Below are 15,829 nucleotides of genomic sequence, written 5' to 3' on the forward strand. Positions count from 1 at the left end.
GCGGATAATACAGGACAATGTGCAGCATGTTTACCTCATGGACTTTACATGTGGGCACCTGCTAACATGCAGCATTTGCCAGCTGTTACCTCCATGCAGCACTGACATCATTAAGATGACATGTCAACTGACAAACTTGTATGAGAAGGTTACTGATATTTCAAGGAAGGGGATAAATGACCCATCCGCATCACACTGATTTCACCTTTACCATTGAAACTAAAATTTTTCATGAGTGTAATGTAGCCTGTTTACAAGTCAGAAAGGAGTTCATGTGTGAGATGTGCAGAAGTCAGGGACATGATGTTGCTCATTGGTGCTTCCCTACCCATGAGGTCACACAGCTCATTTTTGAATGAGAGAACACAGATTTCTTATGTCCATCCTTTGAGTGTCCTCTGTTCCCATACTCTATTTCCAACATCATGGTAAAACTTAGCTGACAACGGATGGTGTCTTGTGCAGCAGACATCCAAACCTAATATGTCAAACACTCACCTATACATGTGAATACGGTAGAAGAGGAGGCAAGCAGAAAACAACATTTGGTTATGATCACACATTGCCGATGGGATGAGAAGCTTTGAGGCTTCCCGCCTGCACTGGATTATCGTGTTGCTCTTCAGCCAAGTCATTTTGCAGGTGTAACTGCATGAAGATATACCTTACTTTCAATCAAGGAGGGGGGAGAAGGAAGGTTTCTGGTCCCTTCAGCTTCCTAGGCTAGTTACAAAAAATCAAAGATGGGGCGAGAAGGGATCACTTGTCCTGAGTAACCAGGGTTATTCTTAATTTTCGTTCCTATACCGATAAAAAACCCTCATTCACGTACTTAGGATCGAATGGCGGTATATCTTGTTTCTCCGCCTCACTTATTACGTGATAGCATCATCATAGGGTTAGTTGTTGTGCTACCTCCACCTGGAGGTGAACCACTGGTTAATACAGTAGTGATGAGAGACAACTGTGATAAGTGAGATTAAAGAAAAATGTTAAAAAAGCCCTAATAACCATAGAAAAGTAAATTGTATTGAGTCTTGGTATAAGGCTAATTAAAATAATGGCGTGCGTAGGAAGAGTGATTAGGAGTCTTCTGCACTATTGTGTGTCCAATAAAAAGGTCGACATGTTTCAGCCCTATGGTTTCCCAGAAGGGGTCAATTGGGTTTTCTTCAGGACGTAAGGATTGTGTACCTGTTAGTAACAAAGGTGGTCTAGGTATTATACCTGGCCGGTATGAAGGTCTGGTGGTGCCTGTGGGTAGAAAAGAAATACACAGACAACTTAGATAGAGAATAGCTCATTGTGCTTAATCTCAAGATGCTAGCTTAATCAACTGAAGAAAAAACGTATAAACAAACTTAAAAATGGCAATTCTTTGTTGGCAAAATTCGCTCCCATGTTATGGCAAACGTTCACTCTCATTAATCAGTATGTAAAGTTGGAAATGTTTCAATACGGATAACGTGTGGTTAAAGGGGCAGGTCTTCATATTCTAAGATCTAGTTCTCTACTGGTTGCGCGCTGATGAAGCCGCTTGTTAATGTGTATACGACATGTACGCTTTATCACAAAGTTAATTGTAAACTAGGAAAATTCAAGGGCGCGATATACAGTAATGCGAGAACGTAAACTTAAAGCTAAGTAGTGCTTCTTTGGTGAGGGGATGACAAGGGTATCGATATGATTCTAAGAACGGAATACCGTAGGTGAAAATGCACCGGCTGATCGTACATTCATACATCAATACATTTCATACCTCTTTTGTGTAAAGTTTACAACATCATCAGGTGGCCAGGGGGGGAATAGACCAGCTAGAAGGAGGAATACACAAAACATTTTAGTTCGCTGTGATCATAATACGTTACTGTTTTGGAGCCCTTGTCAAAGTCTTGTGGTACCTCCTCGGCGGTCATGCACTGCTTGCTCTGCCCCTCTGGACCCGGAATGATCGGCGGGCCTCATGAGGGAAATGATTTATTCTTCTGGCTGAAGTCGTGATGTGACAATTGTTCTTCCAGGTGTAATCTGACAAATATTTAGCATATCACTTCCGATTATTGCGAAGGAGTATTTATAGACATAGAAAAAATATATATTGGAAATGGAATAAATTAAAAATTATAAACGATTAATTATAATCAGGTGAAGATAGCTCATTTGTAGTTCTTTCGCTTGATTCTTATTTGTCAAAAACAAAAACAAAAATGAGGATTAAAAGTAATATGGAAGCATTAGTGACTTTCTCTAATCAGTGTATAGTGAATACGTTGATATAGAGTATCTCAAAGGAGTATCATTCGTAATAGTAAGTGGGGTTTTTGCTTAAGTCACACCTCAAAATTGATTCTTAAATCAACGGTTCAGACTTAACCAAGGGATTTGATCGTTCAGGCCTTCAATGTTCGTTCTGAGTCTATGTACCCACCTTTGTTCCTTCTCAAATAAGATTCTTTCTACGTTGTGATCTTTATTTACCAGTGTCTCAAGGATCACCCACCGTAAATCACTTATCTGGTGTTTTATTTTTATGTAATGATTACTCATCTTGGTAGTGTTCTTTTGGCATTTGACATTACTCCGATGTTCAATGATTCTCTGCTTCACCTTTCGACAGGTCATCCCAATGTACCTCAAGTTACAGGGACATGTAATCATGTATATTGCATGGGTGGTATTGCAATTAGTGTGGCATCTGATTGTCCACTTTGAGTCTGGCAGAAGTTGTAAACTCTTTGTGGGATTTGTCAGTTCACAGACTGTACAGGACCCACACGGGTAATGACCTATGACTGGTGGAAGATTCCATAGGCGGGCGGTAGGTTCTCTTTGTCTCGGTGGTGGTGGTCTCGTGTGGACAAGAATGTCTTTCAAATTCTGTGTCCTTTTATTTGCAAATCTTGGTTTTGGCCAAGCTGATTTCCTGATGTTACGATCTTCCAGTTTTTGTTCACTATCTTTTTCACATTGTTAGACATTGTGTAATAGGTTGTAACACAGGTCACTACATCTGTCTCTGGTGTTCTCAAGGTGGATTCTAAGAGAGACTCCCTAGGCTGGTTTCTTGCTCGTTTGTTACATTTGTTGATTATCTTGTCCGGGTAGTCTCGTGCTCTTAATTTCGTACACAGGTCTTTCGCTTGTTTTTTGTAATCATGTACGTCACTACAGTTGCGTCGAAGCCGCAAAAACTCACTGTAGTGCAGGTTTTCCCTCAGTGGACGTGGATGGAAGCTTTTATAGGAGAGTATGCTGTTCTTAGCAGTTGGTTTGAAAAAAGTCCTTGTTTGGAGATCTCTCCCTGCAGCAAAGATGGTAATGTCTAGGAACTTTAGGGATTTTCTATCAGCTGTGTAAGTGAAATTGAGCCATTCGTCTTTGGTATTGAGCCATTCATGGAATTCTTCCAGGCTCTTCATATCTCCTTCCCAAATCATCATGATATCATCAATATATCACTTCCAAAAGAGTATTTTCTAACCCTCACCATGAGAAAATACTCTTTTAGAAGCGATATATTGACGATATCGTGATGATAAGGTCCACTATCGTGTTTTGTTGATGCCCAACAAATAATCCATCCAATGTAAGAAGTACATGACCAGCTGTGTGGACTGTGCAATTTTAATATATATTGGAAAGATTTGAAGTTGGACAGTGGATGCATTGTCAATACTACTGAGACTGGTATCTCACTGCTTGTTCATCATTACCATATCTGTGCAAATAGGATTTCTTGGTTAGGTCTACAGACACTATTACATTATAGTGGGCATACCCTTTCGACTAGTTGTGGCACTCATTACAGGATTGGATTCCCCGGTCTGGGACTGTTGGTGAAATACATGTTATGTACCACAATTACAAAGGTATGATGAGCCAAGACATGTTATATTTAGTCTTTCGCTATTCACAAATGTCATATGGTAAAGGTAAATGCCCTTTGACAACTCCAATTGTAATAAAGACATGTTTGCATCTCTGGTTGACTTTCATAGGTGGGCACTATTTGTCCCTCTGTCGTCTCCTGACAATGTATTCATTTTGACCATCTCCTGGCCAGTTTGACTTACCACTCATTGAGGTTGTAATGCCTTCCTCTGTACGTTGTCGATTCCTCCCAGTAGATGCAGTGACCTCTGCTACTGCAGTTGTCTGTCCTCTGGCTGGATGTGTCAATGGGTGAGAAGAGAGAAAAGTAACCAAATGGTAAATGTGCTTGTGGAAATTTTCAGGGATTTTCCCATATCTTCTGCGTGCTAACAATATTGTGAAGTACTGCTGTAGATGGGGCAGGTAGGAGCAGTTGTGTGTTGGGGATGATGTAATGGTGTGGCAGAGTGAGAAATGGACAACAGAATATGTGTATGACATATTTTGATCTGGTGATTCTCTCACCTTCTGCTTTGTGATTTAGGCTGGCACAAGGTGATTTACTTCTTGGATAATTTGTGGCAGGTTTACACGTCCCTTGAAAAATATTTACACTGCTGTTGCGTCACTTCGGTGGTGTACAACAGATGACACATTTTGAATTACTTGCAACGTGACGCATCTATGGTGCAGCATCACGCTGTGAGGCCCTGCGTAAGCTTTGATGTAGGCAGGGTGGGCCTTCCTTTGGAATATGCCGCGTAAAAGTAATGCAGTGAAATCTACAAGATTTCACAGAGTCAATTTTCAGAGGCCGCTGCGACGCAAGCTTACGCCTGCTTGAAGCAGACTTAAGGAGTGGCACAGTATGGGCGGTCCATGCACATTATTGGAGTTGCATCGCACTTGCAACACGACTCCAGCAAAGCACCCCCTAAACACTATCAGATGAAAAACACATCTGTCTATCCCTGTGCCACACTGCACCGCAATGTAAATGCAACGCATCCGTGGTTGCTCAAGGGTTGAATTGCATGTCACATTAGTACTGGCAGTTCCCTGCTAATATTTGTCAATTGCTACTTAGCAGGGTTGTGTATGTAAAGCAGCAGTACTGAGCCCATGTTTTCAAAAGGGGGGGAGGAATTATTAAGTATGGGCCTAACATCCGTTCCGCTCGCGAAATTTGCGGATTTTCGGCAATTTCACGATCCTCGATTCTCGCGAAATTGCCGCAAAATTTGCAAATTCGTTCGCGGGCGGATTTTTTTTGTGTGCCCTGGAGGCTGCTTTCTCCTCATCTGCTGTCTTGCTCGCTCTCTGACCCTTACAAGAGGCATGTGAACATGCATAGAAGTCTCGGGTCACTCTCTTCAGCCATGAGTTTCTCGAGCGCAACCCCGTGTAGTTCCGGTGACCAGGAGGCTGCTTTCTCCTCACCTGCTGCCCTGCTTGCTCTCTGACCCTTACAAGAGGCATGTGAACATGCATAGAAGCCCCGGGTCACTCTCTGCAGCCATGAGTTTCTCGAGCGCAACCCCGTGTAGGTACGGTGACCAGGAGGCTGCTTTCTCCTCCTCTGCTGCCCTGCTCGCTCTCTGACCCTTACAAGAGGCATGTGGACACGCGTAGAAGCCCCGGGTCACTCTCTGCAGCCATGAGTTTCTCGAGCGCAACCCCGTGTAGTTCCGGTGACCAGGAGGCTGCTTTCTCCTCATCTGCTGCCCTGCTCGCTCTCTGACCCTTACAAGAGGCATGTGAACAAACATAGAAGTCCCGGGTCACTCTCTGCAGCCATGAGTTTCTCAAGCGCAACCCCCGTGTAGTTCCGGTGACCAGGAGGCTGCTTTCTCCTCATCTGCTGCCCTGCTCGCTCTCTGACCCTTACAAGAGGCATGTGAACACGGATAGAAGCCCTGGGTCACTATCTGTAGCCATGAGTTTCTCAAGCGCAACCCCGTGTAGTTCCGGTGACCAGGAGGCTGCTTTCTCCTCATCTGCTGCCCTGCTCGCTCTCTGCCCCTTACAAGAGGCATGTGAACACGCATAGAAGCCCGGGTCACTCTCTGCAGCCATGAGTTTCTCGAGCACAACCCCGTGTAGTTCCGGTGACCAGGAGGCTGCTTTCTCCTCATCTGCTGCCCTGCTCGCTCTCTGGCCCTTACAAGAGGCATGTGAACACGCATAGAAGCCCTGGGTCACTCTCTGCAGCCATGAGTTTCTCGAGCGCAATCCAGTGTAGTTCCGGTGACCAGGAGGCTGCTTTCTCCTTACCTGCTGCCCTGCTCGCTCTCTGACCCTTACAAGAGGCATGTGAACACGCATAGAAGCCCCGGGTCACTCTCTGCAGCCATGAGTTTCTCGAGCGCAACCCCCGTGTAGTTCCGGTGACCAGGAGGCTGCTTTCTCCTCATCTGCTGCCCTGCTCGCTCTCTGACCCTTTCAAGAGGCATGTGAACACGCATAGAAGCCCCGGGTCACTCTCTGCAGCCATGAGTTTCTCGAGTGCAACCCTCGTGCAGTTCCGGTGACCAGGAAGCTGCTTTCTCCTCATCTGCTGCCCTGCTCGCTCTCTGACCCTTACAAGAGGCATGTGAACATGCATGAAAGCCCCCGGTCACTCTCTGCAGCCATGAGTTTCTCGAGCGCAACCCCCGTGTAGTTCCGGTGACCATGAGGCTGCTTTCTCTTCACCTGCTGCCCTGCTCGCTCTCTGACCCTTGCAAGAGGCATGTGAACACGCATAGAAGCCCATGGTCACTCTCTGCAGCCATGAGTTTCTCGAGTGCAACCCCGTGTAGTTCCGATGACCAGGAGGCTGCTTTCTCCTCATCTGCTGCCCTGCTCGCTCTCTGACCCTTACAAGAGGCATGTGAACACGCATAGAAGCCCCGGGTCACTCTCTGCAGCCATGAGTTTCTCGAGCGCAACCCCCGTGTAGTTCCGGTGACCAGGAGGCTGCTTTCTCCTCATCTGCTGCCCTGCTCGGTCTCTGACCCTTACAAGAGGCATGTGAACACGCATAGAAGCCCCGGGTCACTCTCGGCAGCCATGAGTTTCTCGAGCGCAACCCTTGTGTAGTTCCGGTGGAGGCTGCTTTCCCTTCACCTGCTGCCCTGCTCGCTCTCTGACCCTTACAAGAGGCATGTGAACACGCATAGAAGCCCCGGGTCACTCTCTGCAGCCATGAGTTTCTCGAGCGCAACCCCCGTGTAGTTCCGGTGACCAGGAGGCTGCTTTCTCCTCATCTGCTGCCCTGCTCACTCTCTGACCCTTACAAGAGGCATGTGAACACGCATAGAAGCCCCGCACCACACACTAGCGGTATCAAACGTCTTCCCGCCCTTTCCCAACTATGATGGACAGCTCACTCAAGGGACCTCGGTGCCTTTTGGCGCGGTGGCAAAGTTACAGGCACACATGGTCAGTGGAGACAAATCTTCTGGCCCTTTATGCAGCTGCAGTGTAGGAAAAGCACTATACATTTACCCAATGAGGTAGCACTTACTGATTAGCCAGTAGAAAGTACTCCAGTTGAGTAGATGGAAATCGCAAAAAAATCTGAAGACTTTTTGGGGATTTCACGCGAATTCGTGGACCATAGATCCGCAAAATTCGCCCATACTTAGGGATTATCCATTTCTAATGCAAAGGATTCTGGGACTTGTGGTGCTACATACAGAGGGTGACACATGAGTCTCTGACTAACTATATTTTTATATACACTTTGGACAAGGCCCTTACTCCCAACACAGATAATCTTTTCACACACTTTTTCTTTTCATTCCATTTACCTGGTACCACGTAGCGGACATCACTGACAGGCAGCCCATGGACCAAGGGTTGGTGTATTGTGGTAAGGATATCCTCCTCCTGTGGGGTGAGACAGATGCGGGGTCCAGGGTATGCAGCAGGGAGGATCCTGCTTAATTCAATTCTGGAGTACTTCTCCTTCACCCTCTGCCTTTCATCCTGCCACTTTTTCTTGATGTCCTGTACTGTGCGCCTCTTCTCCCCCAATGCTATGATAGCAGTGGCTAATTGCTGCCATAGGGCTGTCTTCTGTGTCCCACTGGTGCAGTAGGGTGGGAGTCCATATAGGCATTTGTGGTGCCTGACTATGAACTCCACAAGTATGGTGGTCTACTCTGCAGTGAAATTCCTCTTTCTCCTTATTAGTTCCATTAGTTCCATTTTTCTCTGGCAATGTGAGCGTTGTGGACACAAACTCTCTGTGGCCACACCTGTTCCTTCAATGTGTGCTGCTTTTATGTGTTTTGTGGTGCTGGTCAATTAGTGTTAATTGGCTTCAGCTGGAGCGTGGTGGGGTGGTAGGCACTTGCAACATTCATCATGACAAAATGGAGCTATTGGCTGCGATTGGCTGCAGTGTGCCAGCTGATCCATGGTGGGGGATGGTAGGCACTTGGACAGGTGTTTACCCTTGGCTAACATGACCAACTGCCAAGATTCATATCTTCCGGCCCGGAATCGTAAATTCTGGCTTAAAATCGTAAATTCTGCCGTGGAGCAGGAAGATCCGGCCCGGAATCGTATATTCCGCCGCAGTGCCGTAAATTCCGGCACATTTGCACATTTCTCAATGCATTTATTGTTCTGATTTTGGTTTCCTTTATATTGACTGTATAATTTGTTTCTAGTGTTTACTATTAATATTAATATTAATGCTTTTTTTGTCTTGTATTGACTGATAATGTCCATATTGTCTCATGGAATGTAAAAGAATTACGCAATCCAGTTAAAAAACAACGGATACTTACCCACCTTTCTAAACTTCAATGTAAAATTGCTTTGTTACAGGAAACACACCTTAATGAGAGCGATGATAATTCCCTTAATTCCCTTAAAAGCAATGGGTCGGTCATGTGTATAGTGCCCCCTCTATTGATAGAAAGAATGGCGTTGCAGTACTCTTTCACAAATCCTTATCTCTCACGATAGAAAAAGAAGAGAAGGATGTAGATGATCGTTGGCTCCTTCTCCATACTATTATTAATGGATCCCATGTTTCTTTACTTAACATCTACGACCCCACAGGTGTTGACTCACAATTTTGGCAATCCATGTCCGACACTCTCCATGCATGTTCTAGTTCTAACCTCATAGTAGGTGGTCACTGTAATCAAGTAATGGGCCCCTTCACAGATAGGAAATCCTCTTCTAGGTACATTCCTAACAAAATGCTGAAATGTTTTGCTAGAACCATCTGTGCGAGAGGCCTAGTGGATGCCTGGAGAATATTCAACCCTGATAGTTTAGAGTATACATTTTATTCCCCTACTCACAATTCTACCTCTAGAATTGTCTATATTTTTTTAAGCCCGCACCTCCTGTCTAATCTTCTACGTGTGAGATTGGCTCCATTCTTATTTACAATCACGCTCCTATTTTGATTAGTTTGGACCTTCCTTCTTTATCATCTAAGTCTCGTCGTTGGCGTTTTAACAATTATCTCCTCAAAGATCCCGCCTTTTTAAGGCGGTTTAAGAAATTTGTTTCTGAATTTTTTCTTTTAATTCTACTTCTGATATGCCTTTTCATATTGTCTGGGAATCTGCCAGAGGATTCATTATAGATTATGTAGCTAGTAAAAAGAAAAAATATCGCAAAGAATCCCTTACTCTACTACTCTATGAAAAAATTGGAACATGCTTATTTTTCATCTAAAAATGTTGACACCCTCAAGACTTTAGTCCAAGCAAAACTTGATTTTAACAGGAAATCCACATCAGGGACGTTACTAAAAATAAATTCAAAATGTTATGGTGGTCGCAATCGAGAGGGTAAACTGTTAGCGAATTACTTGAAAGTGAAATCACAAAGATCTAGAGTTGTTAAGATTATTGATGATAATGATATTCCCTGTTTTAAGGATGAAGAAATATTGAAGTGTTTTACTGAATTTTATAAGACACTTTATACTCCTGAAGCTTCCCCTTTTGATGCAAATTTTGACTTTTTTTTTAATTCATTACCTCCTCGCTCTTCCCCTCTTCCTGATTGTTCTATTCTGGATAGGGATATATCTCTTTCAGAGATTAACTCCGCTTTGTCCTTGTTACCTAAGGATAAGGCTCCTGGTCCTAATGGGCTCACTGCTGACTTCTATTCTTGCTTTTATTCTGTTCTTTTGCCTCATCTTTTTTTTAAATTCTTTTTATTGCGTTTCAGAATGATCATTTATGCAATATCAACAAGATAAACCAAGATGAACCATTACACTACTGCATTCATCGTCCGAGTGATACAATCGATGGTTGCACTTAAGCCTGAGGTTGCACATGTATACATTTCACATCAATGGGTTAACAAGTCATAGCTGATTAGTATCAATATATAGTATTATGCTCACGTAAATAGTCCGTTAAATACCTCCAATAGTCTTTTGGTCGAGATCGGGCAGGTAGTTCTTCCTCATAGGTGCGTAGTGTGTCTTGACAATGTGACATATCACAGATCCACTGCTTGGTATCCGGTACATTTTTGCTGTCCCAACACATTGAACTCCTTCGTTTGGCTAACAGTAGGGCCACCATGCAAAACTTACGCTTCAGAGCCTGCACATTGGGCAGTAGTCCCAGCAAACACACTTTAATGCTGCAATCAACGTCAGTTCCAACCATCGCTGCTAATAAGGATGTGACCCTCTCCCAGTATATATGTATTTTCTCACAATACCATGCCAGGTGAATAATATCAGCCTGGTCGAGCTTGCAGCATGTGCAACGTGTTTCTGTTTCGGTGGCCACATCTATAGAGTTTCATGGGCGTGTAATATGCTTGGTGCAAATATTTAAAGTGGATAAGTCTGAGATTGCCATTAGGTGTCAGCCTTTGAATCAGAGTACATGTTGTGTGCCATTCCACTTCTGTAAGTGGATCGTCTAAAGTAGCATTCCATGTTTCCATGGCCTTGTGGCTGTTACTGCCCATTTCATCCTGTGCAACGGCATATAGTCGGGAGAACAAGTGTGTGGTGTTAGAAGATGTCAATATGAGTTGTAGAGCGTTTAATTGTATTGGTTCATTGGGATAACACGGATATAGTTTTTTAATTGCCCCTTGTAGCCTATGATAATTGAAGCGGAACAGTAATGTCTGGTTTTGGATGTAGGACAAGTCTTGTGTTGTTTTAAAGATCCCGTTCGCGTATAAATCCCCCAAAGTGTCTATTCCCACCTGTCTCAGCAGTCCCATGCCTACCTCTTCATTGGTGACCGATATGTCAGGGTGATGGTGCAGAGGAAGAGCTGGAGCATACAAGGGCAGTTTATTAGCCATTTGGCCCAGTCGCTGCCATGCCATATTGGTAGCGTCAATGGTGTTGATGTCTCTGTCATGTAGAGGTGGTCGGCGGTGCGTAATAATCGTGTTTAAAGGGATGGGTAGTGCATCCCCTTCCTCCACCGCTGTGTGTGTCAGGTAAGGAATCTCATGATACCAATATGTATGTATAATGTATAAATTGTTTTGTAGCGCGCTCTATTACTTGAGAGTATCCTGGCGCGATGGAGAAAAAAAAAGAGCAAGGGATAGCATCAGGGATTAACTTATGTCATATTTCTGAACAGATGGGTTTTTAGATTCTTCTTAAACTGGGCAACATTTTGACAGGAGCGCAAATGGAAGGGGAGAGTGTTCCAAGCACGGGACACCACTACAGCAATAGACTGGCCACCCAGTCTGGCCCGCCTAAACCGAGGATGGGTCATTTTGAACAGCGAGGCTGACCTGAGGGCTCTTGTGGGGACATAGAGAATAAATCTCTTCTTTAAATAGGCTGGGCCTTGGTCGTGCATGGCTCGGAATGCAAGCACTAAAGATTTAAAAAGAATGCGTTGCGGTACTGGGAGCCAGTGCAGACCGGACATTTGGGACCGAACGCTCTTCCATCTCGGGATGTTACAGAGGAGACGGACTGCGGCGTTCTGAATGACCAGCAACCGCTTGATCAAGTAGGCAGGAATGCCGCTGAACAGAGCGTTCGCATAGTCCAGCCTTGCCAGAATAAGTGCTCGTGCAACAGTCTCCCTAGCCTCTCTGGAGAGCAGTGGAAAAAAAATTCTGAGCATTCTTAAAGTGGCAAAGCAGGTCCCCGACATTTTCTTTATATGGTCCTCAAATCTCAGGTCCTCCCCAAACCAGACTCCAAGATTTTTCGCAGGGCCACCCATTACCTTAGGACACGGTATGTTAGGGGGCCACAGCGAATTCCTGAAACTGGGGGGGAAGGAACCATAAAAAAGGACCTCTGATTTATCCTCATTACACTTTAGCTGGGCCGAGGTTAACCAGCGAAAGACTGAGGACAAACATAGCTGAACCACTGTCGCGTCTAGTGGTCATCTGGCCAGGTAAAGAGAAGCTGCGTATCGTCAGCATACCCGATGATTTTAGCCCCGTACTGTTCTGCTAAGTAAACCAAGGGGGTAATATATATATTGAACAGTAGGGGGCTAAGGGTAGATCCCTGTGGTACCCCAGTGAGAAGTGGCTTAGGCTCAGACAAAAAAGGTGGCATCCAGACCTGTTGTGTCCTACCAGAAAGAAACGAGGACACCCAGGCTAGGACCTTGCCACCAATGCCGATCGTGGATAGCCTAGCAGTAAGGAGTGCGTGAGGGACAGTGTCGAAAGCGGCAGAGAGATCCAATAAAATCAAGACTGCTCTGCCGCCCCCGTCCAGACACTCACGGATAGACTCCGACATCTCGACCAGCGCCGTCTCCGTACTGTAGGCCGCCCTAAAGCCTGACTGGGCTGGGTGCAGAGCATTTGAAGTCTCGACAAACCTTTCCATTTGGCTAAAAAACACTTTCTCACATATTTTTGCCAGTGCAGGCAGGAGGGAAATGGGACGATAATTGCCTGGGACAGTAGCATCGAGGCCTGGTTTTTTTAGAAGCGGCAGGAGCTTTGCCTGTTTCCATTTGCCAGGAACCTCAGCTAGAGAGAGAGAACGGTTGACAATCTGGGTGACATCGCTGCAGACAATGTTGGACACCTCAGCAAGTACACGGGCAGGGCAAGGGTCTGAGGGGGAGCCCGATTTTAGAGACTGAAGAAGGAGCAGAATATCACCCTCTTCAATCGGTGAGAAATTAGTGAGCTGTTGAGTTACACTCTGGCATGTCCCGGTGGAGGGGCCATCCCCTATACTATCTGCTGGTAGAGCCGAGAGCAGGTCCCGCTGAATGTTTGCAATTTTGTCTACAAAAAAATTAGACAAATCTTCACACCATTCCGCCGAAGACGGGAGTATGGCGGCTTATTGTGCTTGAGCACATAAATAATATAATAGAAAATCGGGCACATAAAGTCCGCCTCTTGAATATGGGAGCGTAAGAGTATGTAGGTTTATGCATGCTTGTTTACCCGCCCATATTAGCTTTTAGACTACCATTGATATCCGTTTGAAGACCTCCCTAGTGGTAAAAATTGGAATATTGTTGAATAGATAAAGTAGTTTTGGTAATATTACCATTTTGACAATTGCTAAGCGATCAGCGAGGGATAGCGGCAGTTGTATCAATCTGGGTACTTTATCCTCTAAGGAGGTGATCACCTTTCTGTAATTAGTTCTGATCACTATTTTGGGGTCCCTGTGGTACCATATGCCAAGATATTTTATAGGGTCAGCTTGCCAGTCTAGTGGGAAATCAGTATCATGCTGGGTGGTTGTATCAGTGAGTGGTATAATGGAAGATTTTTCCCAATTAATGTGTAATCCAGACTGACCTCCGAATTTAATATATTCACTTAGTTGAGGGGCAAGATGCAGTTCAGGGTCATGGACATATAATAACATATTGTCCGCATATAGCGATATGTGTAGCGGTCTGCTTGGGAATTGTAGTGCCGATGGATGATGGAGCTGTCTGACCTTACAAGCGAGGGGTTCAAGGGCAAGCGCAAATAGTAAGGGGGACAACGGACATCCCTGTCGTGTCCCGCATTCAATAGGTATTTTTTCAAATACATACCCATTAATTCGGACTGTAGCGACTGGTTTGGTATACAAGAGTTTCACCCAGTGGACAAACATTGAAGGGAAGCCCATCCTCTTAAGGACTGTTAGTAAATACGACCACTCAATGGAGTCAAAGGCCTTGGCGGCATCTAACATGACCGCCACTGCCTTGGTATTGGGAGTTAGATAATGGGATAGGGCAAATAATGTTCTAGTATTATGTGTGGTGGCTCTTGATGGTATAAAGCCTAATTGATCTGGGAGGACTAAGTTAGTCATAAGTGGCTGCAATCGTACGGCCAGTATTTTAGCTAGAGTTTTAGGGCCAGATGTAGGTAATTCATATTTACCACTTCTTAAATACCGAATTTTACCGATTCGGTATTTAAGAAGTGGTAAATATGAAGGGGGGAGATGTAGGTATTTCCAGATGTGGAAATACCGAATCGTTAAGATTCGGTATTTACCGAATCTGGAAATACCGAATCGGTATTTCCTATTGATTCCTATGGGCTGTGAAGCCCATAGGAATCAATGGGCAATACCGATTCTGTAATTACAGAATCTGTAAATACCGATTTTAGCAAGGGTGCAGGGGGTGTCACTTTGACACCCTCTGGCACCCCTGTTTTAGGCTTGTGTGCCATGTGGCACACATACATGCCCTAAGGGCATGTATGTGTGCCACATGGCACAGGTGTACATGCACAGATGTGCATGTACACCTGCATCGGTATTTTACCATGCAATTGTATTGCATGGTAAAATACCGATTTTCAAAGCCCTGTGTCAATGTGCAACTTGGCACCTACATACCGAAAATGCATTTTCGGTAATTTTACCGACCGGTATATTTACCGAATCGGTAAAATTACCGACAATGCCTGTTTTTTTCCCTCTACATCGCAAAATCAAATTACCGGTCGGTAACGGCCGAATTCGGCCGTTACCGACCGGTAATTGGCCACCTACATCTGGCCCTTAGAGTCTACATTAATCAGTGACAGGGGTCTATAGGAGTCACATGTCTCAGGGTCCTTCGCAGGTTTTAAGAGCGCGATCACCACTGCTTCCCGTAGCGTTGGTGGAAGGATGTTTCTCTCAAATGCACCCCCAAACATTGCAACCAGTCTGGGTGCCAGTAAATCGACGTGCGCTTTGTAAAATTCACATGTGAACCCATCAGGTGCCGGGGCTTTACCATTCAGCAAGGATTTAATCATTTCTGTGACCTCTTCAACAGTAATCGGAAGGGATAAGTAAGCTCTCTGTGTGTCGGAGAGCCATGCTATTGCTTAATCCTCCAGATATTTTAGTATTTCAGCGGGTGTCGCTACTAACTGCGATCGATAGAGCCTGCTGTAAGTTTTTACAAAACCTTGCAAAATTCCCTGTGGGTCCGTGCGTAAAGAGCCATCATCGTCCCGTATCTACAACACAGTTTGTGTTTTGCACCCTTCAGAAATTTTGGACGCAAGCATTATGTCTGGCCTGCCCCCTTCCCCAAACTTCCTGGCTGCAGGACGTTTATGAATATATTTGACCTCATCTTTAGTATAAGTTTTATATTCTCCTAGGGTCTGTCGTATTTCTTCTAGTACAGTTGTGTCTTGAGTTCGTTCATATTTGGTTTCTAACAATTTCAGTCGTGTTTCACAGCGTGTTAGTTGTGTTCGTATATCTCGCAATATCCAAACTGTGGTGCTCATGCAGACCCCGCGCAAAGTGGCTTTGAAGGCTTCCCAAAGAAGGCACGGGTCATCTGTGGAATGTTCATTTATTACAAAATATTCCTTGATGACCTTTGCTATAGTGTCTGAACTGGGGTGGCAGAGTGGGCAAAAGAACGGTGATGGATTAAACCCAGATCTGTTGACTGGGTGTGAGTGTTTGATTGGTTCAGATGCTCCGTCCATCACCACCCTCTTTTGTACCGCTTTGTTCGCCATAAGTTGGCAGGGTATG

Source organism: Lissotriton helveticus, chromosome 9 (genome assembly GCF_964261635.1).
Source record: "Lissotriton helveticus chromosome 9, aLisHel1.1, whole genome shotgun sequence".
NCBI lineage: Eukaryota > Metazoa > Chordata > Amphibia > Caudata > Salamandridae > Lissotriton > Lissotriton helveticus.